The sequence below is a fragment of the Triturus cristatus genome, chromosome 12 (genome assembly GCF_964204655.1).
Source record: "Triturus cristatus chromosome 12, aTriCri1.1, whole genome shotgun sequence".
In the NCBI taxonomy this organism is placed as follows: Eukaryota; Metazoa; Chordata; class Amphibia; order Caudata; family Salamandridae; genus Triturus; species Triturus cristatus.
In genome coordinates this window covers 292,888,765-292,902,802 of record NC_140595.1, presented here as the reverse complement: position 1 = coordinate 292,902,802, position 14,038 = coordinate 292,888,765, and the positions used below count along the sequence as shown (strand labels likewise).

The following is a 14,038-nucleotide window of genomic DNA, read 5'->3' as shown; positions in this document are numbered from 1 at the left end:
AAGATTTATTGTTTCTGATTAATTAAAACCATTACAAAAATTCATATTGAGTACACATTTAATCAATTCAGAATTTAAAAAAGTAAAAGAGAGATCTTAATTGTTAAGAAAATGCAATAATTATAAAATTTAGTTTAAGAAATGTCCATAATTCCTTATTTTTCTGAACCACCATCGTCTGTTTTGGATAGTTTAAGCATGACTAGTTTCATAAATTTTACCAACAATCCATTCAGTTGCAGAAGTCTTGGGTCAAAGCATGCAATGACTGCTTGTCTCCGTGTACGTATACTAAGTTTGTTAAAGGTGGTTTTCAGGAGAGCTACTCTCTCCTCTTTTAGCTTCTTGCAGGAGCATAACAAGTGTTCCATATCTTCTTTCCCGGTGCCACACAGCCTACATATGGTCCCGCAGTTCCTTCTCAGCCATGGTTGTAAGTGGGGTAGGGCTGGTAAAATTCCTAGCCTGTGTTTTAAAAAGGCTTCTTTTGATTTCCTGCAATACCCCAGTCCGGAGTAAGCCTGTAAGCCGGGCGATTTGTAGGTGCTCAGAATCATCCATGTGTGGCGTCTGTGGGCGAAGGTAGCTTTGTCCTCTATGAAGGAAAGTCTCTTTATATTCTTGTTGACTACACGCTTGAATTGTGCATGCAGTAGAGAGATTTCCCATAGTTCTTTTAAACCTGTGGTAGCTAGTGACTCCTCTAAATATTTTTTTGCAGGTGCGGTGAAGCTGCCATGCAGATCTTCCCAAAGCTGGCGATTCAGTGTGTTTTCAGGTGAATTCTTTATTTTGTACCAGCACTTGATATATGATCCTCGCCTTGTGAGCAGTTGCTTTGTTAGTCCAAATTCTAACCGGATCTGAGCCTGTGAGGTATATGATGGTAAGTTTAAGAGGACTCTATATTCTTTTGAAATAGTGATGTCCAACAGTTTTGCGTCTGCCTCTTACAGCTTCACTGCCATAAGTAATTGATGACTGAATTTTAACTTGAGCAACACGCAGTAGTGGCAGAAGGGTAGGCCCGGTCAGTTTAGTTTTGAGTTGTCTAAGTGTTGTTGCAATCAGCATACCTTCCCTCTTGGTGGCCTCAAGGTGGTTTGAAAAATGGCCTCCCCTGTCAACTGTGACGCAGAGATATTTATATGAAGAGCAGTTCGCAATTGCCCTTGTTCCAAGGAACCAAGAGTAAGACTTTTTTTCCCGGTTATTGTCAGTATTTTAGTTTTATCAATGTTGATTTCGAGCAGGTTATCCTCAGCATATCCATGCAGTGTATTGATAAGATGTTGTAGTCCTAGATCAGGACCACATCGTCTGCATAGGATATGCTGGACAGGGTTCGACCCCCCCCAAGTAAGGGGCGTGTGCGTTACAGGCGTCTAGAGCTGGTGGCAAATCAGCTGTGTATAAGTTGAAAAGGGTCGATCCTAAAACACACCCCTGCTTGAGGCCTTTTGTTGTTGATATGCACCTCGAGAGGTGGGTACCATTTCCGAGCTTCACCTGAACCCATGTGTTGGAGTGCAGTTCGATCAAGAGGTTTATAAGAGGTGCAGGGATCCCCCAGAGAGCTAGTTTCCTCCAAGGATTTGCTCGATGAACATTATCAAAGGCCGCTTGGCCTGCGCAGCCTGATTAGCCAGTACCTTTTTCATTTTATGGTCAATTGTGTCCCCTATCTTAGACCCCAACGACTCCATGTACACGCTACCAGTACATGTATGTTCCCTCCACGTCAAGCTATGAAGACGCAAATACAATTGTGTCCAACGTTAACATGTCCTCTTTCAGATCTGCCATGAATGAGTCAGATATTCCGTTCCTAAGTATGCCTTGCCACCGTCTTTATATGGTGTACTTTTCACGTTTTCCAGCTCTGGCAAGGTAGGCCCTGAATTCTGCCATCGAGCTTTTCCTGCTTCTGCCTCTGAATGCTCCAGCCTGGACCTGTATCTGTATCCATGAACTTTGTCCTACTCCCTGCGCGGCTAACGGTGCCCGGCCCGGCCTGTTGCCTGCCAAGACTGTATTCAGCCTTCAAGTTATCTGCTCCGCTCCTCGAGAAATGCATTCCTGTCTAGTAGTTTAGGTAAACATTCTTCCAGCTACAGAGCAAAGGGCCCGGCCTCATTGTCTCCGTGCAAGTAATTCATGACTTTCGTTACCATGGTAGGCCCATGCCCCCTCGCATCTCATGTAGACACTTAGACGCTTGTACACGCACTAGCAGTCAGTATAGAATAGCCTCTGCCTGAGAGACCTTCCCTTCCAGATAATATAGTTTCTTAAACACAAGATATTAGATACGATTTGGGATTAGGTTGTTCTGACATCCCAGACTTCTGTCTCCTCATGTAGGGCTAAATGTCAAGTCCCCTTCACCCTCTAGTTACACGTCAATCACACGTCATGCGGCTGTGCGCGCATCTCTGCCATGTATTTCTGCTGACATTGCAGGATTCTCTTATGGATCCACCCACTTGTGTCATCATCATAATGACGTTTCTAGTATACGCCTTTATGCACGCCTATTGTAACGCCTTTTTTCATTACGTATGTGTATTCTTATCTCTCTTCTCAGCTGTAACGCCTTCTGCATATGTCTTTACTGTAATGCATTTACTATAAATATGATAACCTGTCAATAATGTATTGCCGATCCCTTCCTGAACCTTCGTGGTGACGGAACCCGATTGCCTGGTTCGAACCATAATTCCTTTGTAAGGAATACATTCCCTTTTATAACCTCAAATACCACGGATTCTGCCTCTTATTTTTACTGAGTTATTCTTATTGAATTTTACCGCATAAATTAAGTCTAGGTAATTTAAATTTACCACATAATTGGCGCCCGAACAGGGACACCTCTCACATCCCACGCGCCGGAGGTGCGTTGCAGACCCGGTCTCCTGCCACAGCCGGACGGACAATTACGCATACCCGCAGGATTTCCTGCATCTCCCTCAGGCCAACGGGGGCGACTGAGGCTGCGATCAACACCCAGACGAGGCGGTGAGGAGTGCGGAGAATCCCGACCAGAGCCTAGCTGAGAGAGCAAGATCCGAGGTATACAGAGGCCCACCAGATTCCGAAGTTCCGAAGTATCTAAGTCACGAGTCGAGTCCAGTCCAGTTTGGTCTAGTCCAGTCCAGACTTCCGAGGCCTTCCGTTCCGTGCTTCCCGGTGAGTACCGTTGCTGGGGACGCATCTAGACGTGCACATTGGTTTGTGCCGGTCAAGACGGGTTTGGGTACACAGACCTGGTCTGCACTGTTTCAGCAGTGTATCTGTACTGTTTAGCAGTACATCCAGTATATCTAGTATTATGTAGTTAACTAATTTTATTCTAAATTATTATTGTTCGTTCTAAAATGTTTTGATATGTTTTAAATGTCGTGGTATGAGTGATTGTTCGATCTTCATTACTGTGTTTATTGTATTAATTGTGTTCAAGTCTGAGTAAGAACCAAGTAGCAAGGTTCAAGATGCCGTTATTTTCAAAACTAAGACAGATAAAAACTAGAAAAGGGATACTCGAGGAAGCCGTTCCCATTCCACCTAGGGACACTCCAGGGTACTTTATGTACCATAAACATGGCCTAGATGCCGTATTATATCTTGATTTATGGGTGGACTATACCAAGGATTTAGCAGAGAGTCAGAGATGGCCCGCTGCTGGGACATGGGATGCAGATTGCATCATGAGAATAGAAGAAGTATTATGGAAAAAGAAAGCCAGACAGTCACAGAAAGATGCCATTGAACTATGGCGTAAAGAATCGCATAGACGCACAGAGAAAGCGCTCAGAAAAGAAGAGAAAAGTAGGGAAGATTCAGAAAGAGCCCGAGAAAACATATTAATTGACGAAGGTATCCGAGTAAAAACAGAACAAGTAGACAGACAACGAAACACTCTTATGAATGGTATGTATCCTCTTCTGGCCGAGGGTTTGCCTAAGGCCACCCTGGAGGTACCAAAAGATCTGCCACCTCCATTACTCCCGATTAAAGTACATCCCAAGACTGCAAAGGACATTTTCCTTTCTTCCTATTTAGATGATGCAGCCCCTGAATATGCTAATGGTGCGCAGCCACGCGCACCACCTGTTGACAACGCTCAACCCCAAGATCATCTGCCCCCACCTCCGCAGCAACAAACTCCTCCTCACGTTCTAAACGTTCCACCTGTTTCTACAGTTCTTCCTGCATCTACACTCTCTACCCTACATCCAACAAATCCTTTTGGACTTGGCACCTCAGGAGGTGCGACAGGAGGTGCGACAGGAGGTTTTTCCACGCCACCGCCAGCACCTAGATTGACTTATAGGGATTTAGCACACCAACGTACACCCCAAAGAGCTAATGACAATATATTTAATGAGCCTCTTACAGATTGTAGATACGATCCAGTGCCAGGTAAACACGACAGAATGTTGCTATCATCAGTACGTTTACGACGAGTTGCAAACTATTTAATGACATTACCAGGAATGGTTGAACATCTAGACAAAATATATCGCTTTGTCCAAACAGGGCAGGGTCCTGAAAGTATTGGCGAGGCCATGGAATACCAGAAAGTGGACATGCAAAAATTATTGTTACGCTTCTTCATAAACTGCTTGATCAGAAACAGAGATAGGCCTGAGGTAGATCCAGATGAAATACAAGTACTTACCAGATGGGGTCAGAATATAGCAGACGGAAAACATGATAAACAGAAGAGTATAGAAGTCATGCACCGAAAGATCAGAAAAGAAGTAGAACGAATACATGAAAGAAGAATAGAAGCAGATAAAACTGAATCAGAGGGAGAGGAGGAGGAACAGTCAGAAATGACCACAGGACAATTAGAATTACCAGCTAGAGAAACGATAGCTTATGTAGGAAAAGGAAGATCTTTTAATAATACAATGCGTCCGATACGTCCAGAATGTAACAGAATCTTTCAAGCAGCTATCTCAAATCCAAGGACCCCTGAACACTTATTCCAGGCTACTGATAAATTACTTCGAGAACGAAGGGGGTACCATGTGCTCGATTCTATGGATGAACAAGAATTAGCCAGGTCAGCAGTACAATGGGCTGACAGTTCTGAGAAATACAGTGATGATGCGCTAGCACACACGTTTCTGAATCTCACACCAGACGAACAGCGTTTAGCTAGTATATACATGATACAATATCTCCTTATATTATATAAAGGCCAACACTCCGATCCTGGTCCCCTACCTGATATACTGATAGAACTACTCATGAATAAATGGAGAGGTCTAGGTACCGATCTAATTAAAGTAATTCTAGAATACCGACACAGATATAGTGCCTTTTTGTGTCCAGAACATGATCCAGTTCCCTCCATGGAAAGAAAAACGTATTACATAGACAGACAGAATCCCTTACGCGAAGTACACCCAGTTAGGAATGATGATAATACTTTTAGACGCGTGTTCATGTACACGCCTATAACTAAAATAGAACTATTGGAAATGAAAAAATTAGTGCCCAGCCATGACAAAGATCCAGCAGGTTTTCACCGTGAACTAAAGGACATGTTACTCATGGGTGATTATACCTATCCTGACATTATGAAAATATTGAAAGTATTATTGCCGGCCGGTATTTACGAGAAACTCAAAGAAAAAGAGTGGGAGGTGGGAGACCAAAAGATTGATTGGACAGCATTAGAAAACGAAGAAAATGCCCGTACTGCAGGCGTAGGGCTTGGGGACAAAACTAAAGCATTACCAGGATTATTAGTACAAGTATTGCCACGGTTATTAACTACGAAAAAGGAAGACTGGGGAGCAATCTCAGCCTGTAAACAGAAACCCGATGAAGACACTAGTGATTTCTATTCCCGATTTGAAAAATGTTTTGGTATTAATAGCGGCCTAAAAGCAAATAGCGATTCATATCCACATCTCTTTGTAACAAAACTAGTCGAGAATTCCTTGCCCCAGGTTAAAAACAGAGTATTGAAAGTTGAGAGCACTTGGCAAGCTAACACTCCGTCACAAATGTTACAAATGTTACAGTATCACCAGAATAGAATTAGAGAAGAACAAGAACACGAACAGAGACGTATGAAGGACACAAAAATGAAAATGCTCGTTGCCCAGTCAGTTCCAGCTGACGGTCATAAAAAGGGTGCGACACAGTCCAGTAATTCAGCGGTTCCCGTTAAAGGGACATGCAACTATTGTAAACAGCCAGGTCATTATATAAACGATTGTGCAGTTCTGAAACATAATATCTCTACGGGTAAAACCAAGGAGAGACCACGTCCGCCTAGACAGGATCAGATCCAACAACAAGCACCTCAGAATGTACAGCCTATGCAAGCTGCACAACAGACCATAGCGGTACCACAGTCACAACCTATTGCCGCAACACAAAACACGACACAACAGATGTACCAGTATGCACAAAATGACTATCCAGATTATCAGCGCTACACATGAAATAGCCTAGAGAGGGAAGTTGGCTTACCCCTTATTGAGGTTCCTGTAGATCAAGAGGGTCCTTATGTACAGAGTCAAGTATTAGGGAAAGACAGAAAGTTTTTACTTGATACAGGGGCAAGCAGAACAACTATAAGTCACGACGAAGTCCCAGGGGCACCCCTCTCAGGCTCACAGAATATTTCCCTTGGATTTTCAGGAAAGCCTACTATTAACGAAGTATCGCAACCGCTTCCTCTTACAGTTGGTCCATTGACACGGACTACAGATTTATTGCTTACTAAATCATGTCCAGAAAACTTGTTAGGTATAAAAACATTGAAAGCTCTAGGAGCTATAATATGTTGTTCTCCGGACGGAGTACGACTATTTTTGCGTGACTTTAAAGTTCACTACGTGTCAAGAGACATGGATCACCGGTTACAGAATCTACCTGCACATTTATGGGCGCAAGGCCCCACTGATGTAGGTTGTATGCACATCACACCATATCGAGTCACACTCAAAGCAGGAGTGGTATTACCACGAATGCGACAATACAAGTTACCTCCAGATGCTGTAGTGGCTTTACTGCAAATCATTGACGAGCTCATTGCACAAGGAGTGGTTGTGGAAACCGACTCCAATGTATGTAATTCTCCGATCATTCCGATTCTTAAACGAACTGATCCAAAAGCACCCCCAGTATATCGACTAGTTATTGATCTGCGCGAATTGAATAAATGTATTGTACCACAATATCCCGTGGTCCCAGATATCTCTTCATTACTGACAGCTATTGATTCAGAAGCAACGTTCTTCACTGTAATTGACCTCAAGAACGCCTTCTTTAGCGTCCCAATCGATCCGGAAAGCCAATATTTGTTCGGATTTAGTTTAAATGGACGAAGTTTTAAATTCGCACGCGCACCTCAAGGATTTACAGAAAGTCCTAGCATCTACAGCCAAGCACTGAAAAGACAACTTGACAGTATCCACATGCCAGTTAACACTGCACTGCTTCAGTATGTCGATGATCTATTGATCACCGCCCGAAGCGAACCCGAATGTGAAAAAGCATCACTGACGGTTTTACATTTTCTGGCCGACAAGGGGCACAAGGTGTCCCCTTCGAAGCTACAATTCTGTGCCCAGCAAGTTGTGTACCTTGGGCACTTGCTGTCCAAGGTGGGGAGACAGCTCACACCTGACCGCATCCAGTTAATTGTAAACATGCCACCACCCAAGACACAAAAGGAGGTACGGGCCTTCATAGGCCTCACTTCGTACTGTAGGCAGTGGATCCCCCAATACGCATTTCTAGCAAAACCACTCATTCAGTTGACAACCCAGGAGGCAGCGACATCGACTGTCCTCCCTTGGACTCCAGAACATACACAAGCTTTTGAAGATTTAAAGAAAGCCTTATGCCAAGCACCTGTTTTAGCGACACCATGTTACAGTAAGCCTTTTACACTTTTTGTTACAGAACGTGAAGGTACTGCCTTGTCAGTACTCACTCAGGAACAAGCAGGATCACACAAACCATGTGCTTACTTTTCTAGCACGTTAGATCCCATAGCTCAGGCTCTTCCTGCGTGCCTGAAATCAGTCGCAGCGACAGCTTTAGCGATCAGACAAAGCGATTCCATAGTATTAGGACATCAATTGACAGTACAAGTACCACACGCAGTAGAAGTTCTCTTGAACCGGACACAAACACAACACTTGACTATAGCACGACTGACGGGTTATGAACTAACATTGTTTCAGCCACACATAGAAATCAGACGTTGTAGTACATTAAATCCTGCTACACTTTTGCCATTAAGTGGAACAGACCCATTGGCACATGATTGTATTGAAGTCATTACTATTACGACAAAACCCAGACAAGACTTGACCGACATTCCATTATCAGACCCTGACCTGACATTTTATGTAGATGGTTCATGTATGAGAACAAGTACAGGAGAGTTAGTGGCCGCTTATGCAGTCACAACAGACACTGAAGTCATTGAAACAAATTGTATTAACACTTTGTCAGCTCAAGCAGCAGAGCTCATCGCTCTGACACAAGCCTGTATTCAAGCCAAAAATAAAAAAGTTAACATATATACAGATTCACGTTATGCATTCGGAGTTGTCCATGACTTCGGAGTCCTTTGGCAAGAGAGAGGTTATTTGACTTCTCATGGTGCCAACATTCAACATGGTCCCCTCATTCAAGCTCTATTAGATGCAATACATCTGCCTACTTCGATATCTATCATGAAGTGTAAGGCCCATACAAAAGTCACCGATATTATTTCCCAGGGTAATGACCTAGCAGACCGAACAGCTAAGCAAACAGCACAGAATCGGACTCACGCAACTGACGTGAAAAAGACAATAGTTCCGACATCGACACACTGCATGACAGTTAAGGATCCCGCCCTTGATGTAATTGACATACAGACACATGCTACACCAGAGGAAATAAAGAAATGGACTGAATTAGGAGGGATCCAAACAGATCAGGGATGGATGACAAAGGGAAAATCTATATGGTTTCTCCCCGACTCCATGGTTCAAGTTATCATTAACACAATACATAGTCCAGCACATCTAGGAGAAAAAGCTATGTTAGACAGTATTCAACACATTTGGTTCAACAAACACTTACGAGCTGCAGCCAAACAGAAAGTCCGTACTTGTATGATTTGTTGTCAGTTCAACCCAGGTAAAGGCGTACCTGTAGAGCAGGGTGGATTTCAACCTCCCGATCACCCTTTTGAAGTCCTCCAGATGGATTATATCCAGATGGAACGATGTCGAGGATTCAAATATGTCCTCGTAGTTGTATGTGCTCTTTCCCGTTGGACAGAGGCATATCCCGTCTCAGATTACACTGCCCCGACTACTGCCAAACAGTTAGTTCGTGAATTCTTCCCACGGTATGGTTTGCCAACCGTTCTCATCCGAGCTAATGAAACACATTTCACTCTTGTTAGGCTATCAATGGAAATTCCACTGTGTCCGACACCCCGAGGCAGCAGGTCTCGTGGAACGTCATAACCAAACTCTGAAAATTCGACTTTCCAAAATCTGTAGAGAGAAAGGCGTCGACTGGATAGTAGCCTTACCAGTTGCACTATTTTACATGAGAATGGTAGCACATTCTCGCACAGGGCTATCCCCGTACGAGGTGGTCTTCGGTAGGCCACCAAATATGTGGGGGACGCCTATACCTCGTAAAATCACTGATGTTGATAGTAACATGCTGACAGATTACCTTGCTTCCTTGATGTCTGCACTACATTCTTGCCGTTCACAGGTAGCTGCAGCCTTTCCCGACAACACCGAGGTGAAGCCCCATGAAGTGGTTCCTGGAAACTTTGTTTTCATAAGAAATTTCGACAGGAGGAGCCCGTTGGAGCCTCGCTGGCAAACGCCGAAACTGGTACTTCTGACCACGAGGACAGCAGTGAAGGTCGAGGGTCGCAAGGGTTGGTTACACTCGAGCCATATCAAGAAATTTCATGGACTACCGTCTGATTTGAACTCTCAGCCCTGCCCCCTTCCACAGACTGATTTAAAACTCCCCCTGGTTGAGAACACCGAATCACAAGAATACAAACTGAAACTAAGGTCTAGCAAGTCAGACAATTCGATTGTTTAAGTCCTCTCCTAGGTGAATCGGTTGAATTAGTCTCTGACATGTATCCTCTAGACCGAATTAGAGAGAGAAATAGACAGAAACAGCTCAAGAAACGTGCATATTGTAAATCACTTCATAGTCACTGTATAGTGACACTGTTGATTATGGTTTTTCTAAGTCTTTTGATTATTGCTGCAAGTATACTGTTGCACATGTACTATCCTATTTTCAAGCGTGCTCATTCTGCTTAAAATGTTACTGCTGAACATTCTTTTAGTGAACTACCTCCACATGAGTTGCCCTATAGACTTGCGCTGCGCAACAACACATTCATTAGTATGTTACATCATTCCCATCAGACCAGCAATGCGACAAATTGTTGGATATGTGGCCGACTCCCTCCCTATCAGAAATACAAAGGAGTTCTGCCCCTCTTTCCGTATCCGTTCACACACAATGGTTCCTGTGGAGCATGGTTTAGTTTGATTAATTCTTTAGATTCAAACACTGTAGTTTACCAGAGCAACTGGGTATGGGGAAACCTGAACTTAGCTTTGCTTAAAGTCTGCTATCCTAACAAGGAGGGACTTCCCAAAAGAACAGGAACTGACCTAGAAAATGAAGTATATGGATTAGGTAATTTTACACTTAACCTCATGATTCTGAATGTTGAATCCGAAGCTGCACCAGTCTTGCCCGCTATGTCAGTATTTCCAGTTAAAGGTGAAGTATGTGTAAGAAAGAATGGTTCAGTACACATGGGTCATAGTAAATGTACCACTGTGATCGAATTCAGTGATCAAGGCAAGTCTACATTTAGAGCTTCTCGTCATTCCTACTTCATATGTGGTCATACCGCATATATACGTTTACCTCTAGATTGGGATGGTACCTGTTACATTGCATTCCTTCTGCCACCCGTTTTCCTAGCCCCTCCTGATTATCATAGAAATACCCATTTAGTACACAATAGACCCCAGAGAGATCTCCCGATTGTTGACTACACTGAAACAGCATGGGAACAATATACAGATTTCAATAAAGGTTTCTTTCCCTACATAGGTGTTGTCACTAATAGTAAACTGATACGTAGATTAACCAGAACCCTTGAAGCAGTAGTGAATGAAACTACTTCCGCCCTAGGCAACTTAACAGAGGAGCAGTCTGCGATGCGGATTGTTGTTCTTCAAAATCGTCTTGTCCTTGATGTCATCCTAGCCGATAGGGGAGGAGCCTGTAGGGTCATCGGATCAAGTTGCTGTGTTTTCATTCCAGAAAACGCGCCATCAGTATACAAAGCCATAACTCGTCTTCACAAGATTGCAAGCCAGATACATCAGAATCCAGGCACCTGGACATGGTCCGGTTGGTTCTGGAGCGTGTTGTCAGCCTGGGGATGGAAAGTCTTATCCTTCCTAGGTATTGGCCTTCTCATAATATTCAGTTATTGCCTGTGTCTACAATGTGGACCAGCGATTTGCGGCCTGTGTGCCACATCATGTATTCCACTTTCAAGTTCTCATTCAAAATCCCGGAAGAAGAAAGAAGAGCAAATGATGTTACATGAACAGATTGATGGATTCCTGAAGATCGATATTTCATGAAGGGTCCGTAGGGGACAAGGAGGGAACGAGGAAATATGAATTTTATGGTCAATTGTGTCCCCTATCTTAGACCCCAACGACTCCATGTACACGCTACCAGTACATGTATGTTCCCTCCACGTCAAGCTATGAAGACGCAAATACAATTGTGTCCAACGTTAACATGTCCTCTTTCAGATCTGCCATGAATGGGTCAGATATTCCGTTCCTAAGTATGCCTTGCCACCGTCTTTATATGGTGTACTTTTCACGTTTTCCAGCTCTGGCAAGGTAGGCCCTGAATTCTGCCATCGAGCTTTTCCTGCTTCTGCCTCTGAATGCTCCAGCCTGGACCTGTATCTGTATCCATGAACTTTGTCCTACTCCCTGCGCGGCTAACGGTGCCCGGCCCGGCCTGTTGCCTGCCAAGACTGTATTCAGCCTTCAAGTTATCTGCTCCGCTCCTCGAGAAATGCATTCCTGTCTAGTAGTTTAGGTAAACATTCTTCCAGCTACAGAGCAAAGGGCCCGGCCTCATTGTCTCCGTGCAAGTAATTCATGACTTTCGTTACCATGGTAGGCCCATGCCCCCTCGCATCTCATGTAGACACTTAGACGCTTGTACACGCACTAGCAGTCAGTATAGAATAGCCTCTGCCTGAGAGACCTTTCCTTCCAGATAATATAGTTCCTTAAACACAAGATATTAGATACGATTTGGGATTAGGTTGTTCTGACATCCCAGACTTCTGTCTCCTCATGTAGGGCTAAATGTCAAGTCCCCTTCACCCTCTAGTTACACGTCAATCACACGTCATGCGGCTGTGCGCGCATCTCTGCCATGTATTTCTGCTGACATTGCAGGATTCTCTTATGGATCCACCCACTTGTGTCATCATCATAATGACGTTTCTAGTATACGCCTTTATGCACGCCTATTGTAACGCCTTTTCTCATTACGTATGTGTATTCTTATCTCTCTTCTCAGCTGTAACGCCTTCTGCATATGTCTTTACTGTAATGCATTTACTATAAATATGATAACCTGTCAATAATGTATTGCCGATCCCTTCCTGAACCTTCGTGGTGACGGAACCCGATTGCCTGGTTCGAACCATAATTCCTTTGTAAGGAATAAATTCCCTTTTATAACCTCAAATACCACGGATTCTGCCTATTATTTTTACTGAGTTATTCTTATTGAATTTTACCGCATAAATTAAGTCTAGGTAATTTAAATTTACCACAATCTCCCATCTCTGATTGCACATACGGACCCATTCGCTCCTTGAACTTCGCCCTGTCTCTATCATCAAAGCCACGTACTGGTGTCTTACTACTCTGTGATGTCGGGGAATGGAAGAACACAGTGGGAGTGACAACAGAGATAGTAGGCACTAACGTCGCTGCGGCTGTGTCGCGGGTGTAAGAGCTGGCGAAAGAGTCACAGAAGCAATAGGTGGTGCAGGAGTACTAACGGTCATAGATGCCACAGACAGCGAGGACAAAGAAAGGACAGGAGGTGCCTTGGCCAAGGCAGTCCGATCAACATTAACAGAAGCAGAAACAGCAGAGACAGAAGAACCGGGTAGCTGGGCCTGTGAGGATATATTCTCTGCGGGGCATATGGGGGTGGGGGTCGAGAATTTAACAATTGTTCCACTAACGTATCATTTTCTTCTTGGGTCACATAAGATTTATCAATATTCAATCGAAACCTCCTATCTGCACGTTCAATTCCTATCTCTTGTTTCTCTCTATCATGTGCTACAGCCTTCTGAGTCAATGTTTGCATTCTCCCCTTCCGGGCCTCTTTCTTAACTTTCATTCGCCTTCATTTAGCCTCCTTTTGCCACGTTCGAAGAGAATCAAACATAGACTGTCTACTTCTTTTCTCAAACAACTTTTCTTGTAAAAACCCAATTTCTTTTTCATCAAAAGAGCCCATTAACGCATCGTCCCTCTTATATTTGTGCCAAAGCGTACTAAACATAATAGGGCCGAGACCATGCTTAACATACATATCAGAGTTCGGAGTGCCTAGTAGAGGCGCTGGCTGACTTTCTTCCAATTGAGTATCTGCAAAGCAAATCCAGGCATTTTCAAAAGTGAGCCAAATTCGTTATGTTGCCTGGCAAAGTGTTCACAAACACCTTGGACCAATATCGGTCCTCTGACCGTGCCAAATAGAAACCCAAATGGTACCATATCCACAAAGAACCAAAACAAACTCACCTGCAGTGGTGGCTCGCCGTGGGAGTGCTGCCAGGTGGTGGGGCAGGGCGGGTGGGAGGTAGTAAACTCCGGCATACGGTGTAACAGAGTTAAGTAAATAAATGAATAAAACTATTTAATTTGCGCGGGCTGCA

General features: G+C 43.9%; 1 protein-coding gene across 1 annotated transcript in view; it reads left to right on the top strand.

Moving 5' to 3' along the window:
- The first annotated feature begins 728 nt into the window (after positions 1 to 728).
- Positions 729 to 14,038, top strand: part of ZNF319 (zinc finger protein 319) — a 158,370-nt gene continuing 145,060 nt past the window's right edge. The window contains exon 1 of the mRNA XM_085636804.1: positions 729 to 778. The gene's annotated coding sequence lies outside the window, so the exon portion shown is untranslated. The remainder of the gene's footprint in view (positions 779 to 14,038) is intronic.